The sequence below is a fragment of the Nicotiana tabacum genome, chromosome 19, assembly GCF_000715075.1.
Source record: "Nicotiana tabacum cultivar K326 chromosome 19, ASM71507v2, whole genome shotgun sequence".
Taxonomy (NCBI): domain Eukaryota; kingdom Viridiplantae; phylum Streptophyta; class Magnoliopsida; order Solanales; family Solanaceae; genus Nicotiana; species Nicotiana tabacum.
The window spans coordinates 17,155,853-17,164,722 of NC_134098.1; the positions used below are offsets into that span (position 1 = coordinate 17,155,853).

General features: G+C 35.5%; 1 long non-coding RNA gene across 1 annotated transcript; it reads right to left on the reverse strand.

Moving 5' to 3' along the window:
* Positions 1-550: 550 nt before the first annotated feature.
* LOC142173793 (uncharacterized) lies at positions 551-1,395 on the reverse strand. Its single transcript, XR_012703143.1, has 2 exons — positions 1,059-1,395; positions 551-871 (listed from the first exon to the last, which is right to left on the reverse strand). It is a non-coding gene; the product is annotated as an uncharacterized LOC142173793 (long non-coding RNA).
* Between the last annotated feature and the right edge of the window lie 7,475 nt (positions 1,396-8,870).

The window sequence follows — 8,870 nt, forward strand, 5'->3', positions numbered from 1 at the left end:
GGTAATTTCAGACTTGTATGTTCGTATTAGAGCTCACGACTCTGTATTTACCAGTTCTGGGGGATTTATCTTGTATTGGCATTATTATGTTATTGAGGTTTTAGACTTATGTTATTTCTGTAAATTTTGCTATTTTGATTCCTTATTGCTATGTCCGATTTTCCTAACAAGTGTGTTACGCGCTATCACGACTGATTGGGTTTTGGTTCGTGACAAGATAATAATAAGAAAAAAGAACCTAACACCATCTACATATGCACTAAAATGTTAAATACATGTAATAAATATATGATGAATCATACAAGTACTAAAAAGCTAGTGCAAAAAGCATTCCAAATGGAAGATATTACTCTCTCCGTTTCAATTGATGTGACCCTATTTCCTTTTTAGTCTGTATCAAAAAGAATGACATCTTTCGTTATTTGGAAACAATTTACTTTTATGCAATGATTTATAGCCACACAAAATATATGTGCCTCATTTTACGCCACAAGTTCAACAGCCTTCTCTTTTTTCTTAAACTTCGTGCCCGGTCAAATGAATTCACATAAATTGAAACGGAGAGAGTATTATTCATTAACGGGAAGTCACATCACTTTTTAAATAATCGTACAATATATGAAAGACAAGGAAACAATAACATACAAAGGAAATTGTTGTACTACTTCCACTTAGTTACACACATTGCCAAGCAAAGCCCTATGCGTACATGCGCAACAAACCCAACAATCACTGCAATCAGACGAATGCGGAGTACAACTTCGAAGACATGTGTTAAGCTCGGGAAGTAATCTCCTTCCAAATCCTGAGAGATCACGTTCAATATCCCGTGTAGCTATAATTTGCGTCTTTGAGAGCCACGACACATTAACTGAAATATATACCATTATAATATTGTTAGAATTAAATTATAACTTATATAGCATGAATACACATTTACGACATGCTCAAAAATAAATACACATAAATGAATAGGGCCACATAATTAGCAGCGCGTATATCCACGCTTACAGTAGCATTAATTACAATTTAGAGATTAAAGAGAGATGAATACTAACTGATGGATGCCATGAGAAGAATAGTGAATACAAAACCGAATTTGGGCAATGCCATTGGAGAAATAGCAGTATTCTCTTTATGCAAATTTTGGTGTGAGCATCTCTTGTTCACAGAGGCCGTAATTTATACACATCCACTACCGAAATGGCCTCTAATAAAGATTAAGGTTGTTGCTTTGATCCTTCTCTTATTATTTTCTTAGTCTAAGCATGAAGAAGCATTAAAATAGTTAGAGAAAGATAGTTTTTAATCAATATAAAGATTTGACAGAATCTCAACTCCATTATTTTGGGAAGACTTACATGTGGCATGACACCTTGTATTTCACAACATGAAGAAGGCTACTGCCTACTAAAATATGTGATTGAACTACACTACTTCAATTTATAAATGAAAATTGTAAACATTTTCTTTTCTAGTTTATACATTCTTGTGATCGGAACATTAATTTGGTTATAAAGATTTTTGCAATGGAAAGTCCTGATTGAATTTTTGTTGTATTTCTCACTAGATTAAGCTAGCGATTTAACGTATAAGTTTAGATTACATTAGGGGTGTTACTTGTGTATAATACATAAATGTAAATTAGGCAATGTAATAAAATTAAAAACAATCAACTTAAATTTAAATAACATCGTCTAAATCACTTTAAAAATTCATATGTACCATTCTAAATTTTAAGCTTATAAAATCTGGAATTAAAATAATTAATCCACCCATTTCAGATAAAGTTTTTTATTTCTACTTAGATAAAAAAAGAAGAAGAGCTAAACATCTAAAGTGTTAACATTTAACGAGGAAACTTTGTAATAAGCATTCAGAATGAACTAAAAATAAATTAAGAAAAGCCACCATTTCATGCTTTTGTAAATTTTGTTTCTTAATTAGTACTCCAGGGGAGCCAATTAGTATTATTCATTTAATTATTTAATATTCGTATTGGTAATAATTGCATTTCGCATGCTACAACCTCAGATAAAGATACACGTGATGAGGAATATTGATGCATATCCTTCTCATTTATAGCATCGTACTACCTTAATCAGTGTGAACTATTATCTTTTTATTTCTTTGGTTAGATCGTTATGAACTGAAGGTTGAACGTTATTTTTAATTTCCACTAACTACGCAATGAATAATGGATCTACAGATTTAGCTATTTGAATATGCCAACTAAAAGATACTGCCAAACTAATAATTCACTTAATTAAGGAAATTGTACTTTTTCTAATAACTTCTCGTTTTGAACTTTAGTGTTACGATCCAAAATTCCATCAATGGTCGTAATGACACATAATCTCCAAGACTAGGTAAGCCAACATTTAATACAGATCAAATCAAATATAGCAAGATATAAAATAGCGAGATAAGTCTTCTAAACAATGGAAAGCATAAAGATACTACTACATCAAATTTATCAAAACCTGACAGTACGGAGTCATGAGCTCTAAAGTAAGATACATCTAAACCTCCCAATAATAGTGATATTGCCTGAAATAATATAAACAGTATGATAATAAGGAAAAGGGGACTCCAAGGGCCTGCGAGCGATCATGCAGCACTGCATCGACTCTCCTTTGTCAACTGCTAAACACCCACATGAGTCCTCTTCTGCCAACACCCGGATCTGCAAAAAAAGTGGTGAAGTATAGTATGAGTACGGGATAACGTATACTCAGTAAGTATCAAGACTAACCTCAGTAAAGTAGTGATGTGGTTCAAGTTATGTGATACCTACTAAACCTGTACAGTTCAGAATATAAACACCAAGACTACGAAAGGAGATACAATATGACCAAAGATCACATAAAGAAATATCAACTCAACATAGATATATCTATCTCGACTAGCAAGTCAAAGCATATAACAAAGGCATCAAGTAACATGTTAGAATTTAATGTAGAAAGCATATAGAATGCATGATAAGGCATAATAGATTCACTTGAATGGTCAAAGCTTCTACCTTTATGGTCAAAACTCATCACAACAGATTCTATATCAAAATCAACTAACCATTTGTCATTTTATCATAATCTGTGTGTACGCCATTAAGAGAGAAACACGAGAGGGCGACCCTAGGGGATGGATCGTGTCCACACATTGTACGGTAAAGAACTCGTGCCATAACAATAACAATATCCACATACCTGCACGGCAAAGACTTCATGCCATAACAACAATAATGCCACAATTACCGCATAGTAGAAACCTCGTGCCATTTCCAAATCAATCCACTCAATATATCCAAAATGTGATATAATGTGCCACAATCACAACAAATCGAAATAACTTTTCATCTTTAAAGAGGCATATGCTCACAATTACTTAGTAAGGTGCACAAGGACATAATTATTAGGTGCGGATGTGTGCACAAGCTGTGAAGCATGACTACAGCAAAATCAAGTGGAACAACAATATCACGAATAGTCCATCCTGGCCAATTAAGAGACGAATCATAAACATGGTTTCTAGCATGTAAGGATAATATCACGTAGACATATCATTAATTAAAACATAAATCATGAAAAGCGCACAGTCAAATAAGGCATAATAAAATACTAAATTCTAATCTAGTGATGAACCATCATACTAGCACCCGCATAAGAACTCGTCACCTGTGACGATCCGGTAGGTCATTTTGAGTGCTAGCCTTTATTACCATATTTAGAGAACTCTATTAGCGTCATTTGATGTTTATCGATTTGTGCGCATATTCCGTATCATTTTTCGGAAAGTTTGGATGTAAAAATTTAAAGAAAAAGTAATTTTAGGCTTGAAATGAAACTTGAGTTGACCACGGTAAACATTCTTGGTAAACGACCTAGAATCGATGTTTTGATGATTTCGGTAGGTTCGTATGATATTTTTGGACTTTGTGATTTTATGCACTTTTGATTGGGGTCCGGGGTGACCTAAGCGCATTTCGGCGCAATTTGTGAAAAATTGCGAAAATGAGTTTTCAAGTTGAAAGTCATGAGTTTTGATGATCGATTCTTGTCATTTGATGTTATTTTGATGATTTAAGGTATCAAGTAAGTTTTTAGGATGTTATTACACTTGTGTGCATGTTTGGTTTAGAACCCGAGGGGCTCAGGTGAGTTTTGAATTTGTTACAGATGAGTTTGGATGGTTTAAAGACTACTATTGCATCTCTTGTTACTGGTGTATGTTGTAGATCTCACAATTGCGAGGCCTGGCTCGCATTTGCGAACAAGAGTTCGCAATTGCGAGGTCTGGCTCGCATTTGCGAGTAGGGGCTCGGGCTGGGTGACCTTGCATTTGCAAGGAAAAGGTTTGCTTTTGCGAACTATCTGAGGCCGCTTTTGCGAATATTTGGTCGCATTTGTGACCACTGGCAACAAAGGTCATCTTCTCATTTGCGAAGCTTTTGGGCGCAATTTCAATGAGGGAACCTTCACATTTGCAATCAAATTGTCGCATTTGCGACTTCCGGGCATCTGATACACTAATCACATTCGCGAGCCATATGTCGCATTTGTGAACAAGAGTTCGCAAATGCGGCACCTGTAGCGGGGTGAAAGAGTGGGAAACGGGACTTAGCTCATTTTACACCATTTTTCAACCATAAATACTTTAAAGGCAATTTTTGAAGAACATATTCTTCCTAAATTCATTGGTAAGCAACTCTAATCCACTTTCTTTCAATTCCCATTACTTTTTATGAGTTTTTAACATCAAATCTAGCATTTTCATGGTAGAAATTAGGGATTTAAGTAGAATTTAGGGATTTTGCAAAATTGAGGCTGAATTTTGAAATAAATCACATAATCGGGCTCGGGGATGAATGGGTAATCGAATTTTTTGTCCGGATCTCGGATTTTGACCAAGTAGGCATGGGTTGACTTTTGTTTACCTTTTCAATTTCATCAAAGATTGAACCATTTTCATCAATGGGTAGTTTTCAAAGTTTATTTTGAATTGTTTGAACGATAATTGACTAGTTTTGGTTGTTTTGGAGGCTTCTTCTGTGATGACCCGATAGGTCATCTAGAGATTTAAATCTTAATTTTGTGTTTCAAAACCTCAAAAGGCTTTTTTTAGCCCCTCTCTATTTGCGTGCACAGTCCGTGCCTTTTTCTGGAAAATTTTTATGTAAAAAATTGATTAAAACGTGAATTCGTGCCTTAAAAACCCATTTGAGTTGACTTCGGTCAATATTTTAAATGAACGGACCCGAGACTTAGCTCATTTTACACCATTTCTCAATCCTAAACACTCTAGTGGAGATTTTGAAGAACATTTTCTTGCCAAATTCATTGGTAAGTAACACTAATCCAGTTTATTTCAATTTTTCACTACTTTTCTGTAACACCCCGGAAACATTTGAAGTATTTCAGTGTAAAGCCCCGTAAATTTCGCAAATGAATTCAAGATTTCGTGGTACCGAAGTAGGCTTACGTGTTTGAGGATTGTATAAATTCAAGGTTTTGGGTTGAACAGTGCGCCGGAGAGTAAAAGAAAATTTTTGGCAAAAGAAGGCGTTTCTGCGGCCCACTATGCAGTCGCAGAATTACTCTGCGGAAAGCATAATGGCCATTGAGTGAGGACCAAATGGGCAGGCTTGGATGCCATTATGCGATCGACTATGCGACCGCAGAACTGTTCTGTGGTTCATTATGCGACCGTAGAATAGGTCTGCGGGTCGCATAGTGACCGCAAACCAGGTCAGTTTCTTTCCAGTTTTGGACCCCAATTTCGCGGTCAGTTCGCGGTCCGCATAACCATTATGCGGTCGTATATGCATCCGCAGACCCTGTTCCGGAGCTTTATTTTTGAATTTTTACAGCCTGACCTAACTTCGTTAAATACACGCAAATGGTCATTTTCGAGCAAATATTCTGATGTTTTAGAGAGAAGGGAGAGTGTTTTAGAGAGAGAGGAAACCCTAGGCTAATTATTCATCAAGTTTTTGTCAAATCTTGGAAGATTAACAAGGAAAACCCACAAGTTCTTCATCTAAGAGGTAAGGTTCCATACCCTAGTTTTCAATTTCGAATTTGGGTAGAAGATGGTTAATTAAGAGTATGATTCTTGGGTATGAGAGTATTATTTATACATGCATGTACCAATAAGATTTTTGGGAAGATTGCTGAGCTTAAATAAGTAAGGATTAGGTTGTGTAGTGAAGGAAATCTTGTAGAAGAACCTTGTGGTTAATTTTGCACATCTAGTGTTTGATAAAATGCTCAAATGAGCTGAGAGCATGAATATCTTCCTAATTATGGTTCAATTTTGTTATGTCTCAAAATAGATTGGGATTGCTAGAAGTTTTGAAACGTTGTAGTAATTTAAGGAAAGCTCAATTGAGGTATGTTGGCTAAACTTTCTTTTTTAGAATCGAATTCCATAATGTTCCCGTGAGTTTCAAAGTATGGGTTGCGTATTAAAATGTTGTGGCTTTGAATCGTATTTCAAATGAAAGCTAGTATGACAAATCGTTGAGAAAATCTCAATATTCGTAAGACTCTTAATTGCTCATATATGTACCTAAAGTCTTGATTGGAAATATCTTATTGTTGATAACCTATAAAGATGGTTGGAAATAAAATAATTGAATTAGTGATATAGTGTGTGGCTAACGTGCCAAGAATCTAAGTTATGACTGTGGCTAATAGTGCAAATGATTTGAGAGAATGCGATAAAGAATATGAAATGAGCCTCGACTCGATTTTTTAAAAACGATTTCGAAAATAGAACTGCCTAAAGGCTTTTGTACTCAATTCATGCCCATAAGTGGCTGCTTTAACTAATGCTTTACTTTATAAATATATCAGTGTGATTCGAGTTCTTACATACTCATGTGTTGAAATTGTATATTGTCATTTATGGAAAGGAGTATTTCAAGAATAAATGATGTATTGATTGTTTATGATTTTGATGTGTGTTTCTATTGCTGGTTGGTATGCCCCATTCTTTGGGAAGAAACCATTTGTGTTTAAAGTTCCCATTTTAAATGAATTTGAAGTATATGATTTCTGAAATATTCTCTATGCTGATATTTGATGGTGATCTTTGAAATTGAAAGAGGTTAAATTGTGGAATATGAAATACGGCCATTGTGCCAGGAATAAAGAATCTTGTGAATGGCCAAATGAGCCAAGGAAATATTGTTGTTGTGAGTGACTGAAAATACTAATGAGGATTTATACAATGTGAAAGAGGTTGAGGTGAGTACAATTGTATTTATGTTAACTTTTGTGTGCAAATCAAATCAAAAATATTTTTGGGAGCATCATTAGCAAAACCGAGGAAGTGTGGGTCATAAGGCCCACACCTGAAACTACTCGTACCAGTGTATGGGTGGATTGTGATTATTCCCCTTATTTGTGATGAAGTTGAAACATTGGTAAAATTGTGATTATTCCCCTTAATTGGGATGAAACTGGTAACAATTGTGGATTGGAAAATTCGACCCACACGACATATGTGGGAAGACGGCCTAGCTGATCGGGTGGAGATCGGACATCGTGTTGTGCACATGGTGGTACTACTCTTGGTAACAACTTTCTTTCACATCACTTGTCAAACCACATTATTCGTGGGGAGATGACTTAGCCGATCGGGCGTGATCGGACTCCGTGTTAACAAAGATGGTGGTATATCGGTGCTAATGACCTCCCAACCAAATATTGTATATGAAGTTCGTATTTTTAATATTATTATGTTTTAAACTGGACATTTGGATATTATGGATTGTGACTTGCTGTTTTTTATGTGTTGCCTTTTCTTATATGGGCATTCTATTTTGAAAGAGGTTTTTTAGCTATACATACTAGTGCTATTCGACAGTACTAACGTCCCTTTTGCCAGGGGCGTTGCATCTTTAATGGATGCAGGTGGTCCTACATCAGGCGGCATTGATCAGTGATAGCAGTGCACTCTTTTCAGTTGATTTGGGGAGCCCCACTTCATTTCGGGGTCATGTATCTTTTTTTTTCTCATGTACTGTGGTTTGAGGTATAGCCGGGACCTTGTTACCGGCATTTCTATATTACTCTTCTATTGTACTTAGAGGCTCCATAGACAGGTTGTGGGTTGTGGTTGATGTTGGGAGTTGAACTAAAAATATTGGTATTTGGAAATCATGTTTTTTATTAATTCTATAAACTCGTAATATTTTGAAAATTATGAATGAAGCTGCTAATAGGAATGAAATGGAAGTTATTAATGAAATCTTTTTAGTGTTTGATTAATGGAGTAAATATCCTTTTTATTCATGGATGAGTTTGGGTAGAAGAAAATCTAACAGGCTTGCTCGGCACGGTTCTCTTAGTTGGGTGCCGGTCGCACTCCCCGAGTTTGGGACGTGACATTTTCATGAGCTTTTATCAAATTTAGGATTTTCATGGTAGAAATTAGGGATTTAAGTAGAATTTAGAGATTTTGCAAAATTGAGATTTAGACCTCAAATTGAGGTCAGATTTCGAAACAAATTACAGAACTGAGCTTATGGGTGAATGGATAATCGAATTTTTATTCGAATCTCGGATTTTGACAAAGCAAGATCGGGGTTGACTTTTTTAATTTCATAAAAGATTGAACTTTTTTCATCAATGGGTAGTTTCTAAAGCTTATTTTGAATTATTTGAACGATAATTGGCTAGATTCGGTTGGTTGATAGGCTTGTTCGAAAGGCAAGGCCGTAGTTGGTTGATTGATCTGGTTGTGGAGTGAAGTAAGTGTCATGTCTAACATTGATTTGAGAAAATTAGGACTTGTTGGTGTATTTGTTATGTGATTTATGTGAAACAACGGTGTATATGCGAGGTGACGAGTGTATATGCACCATC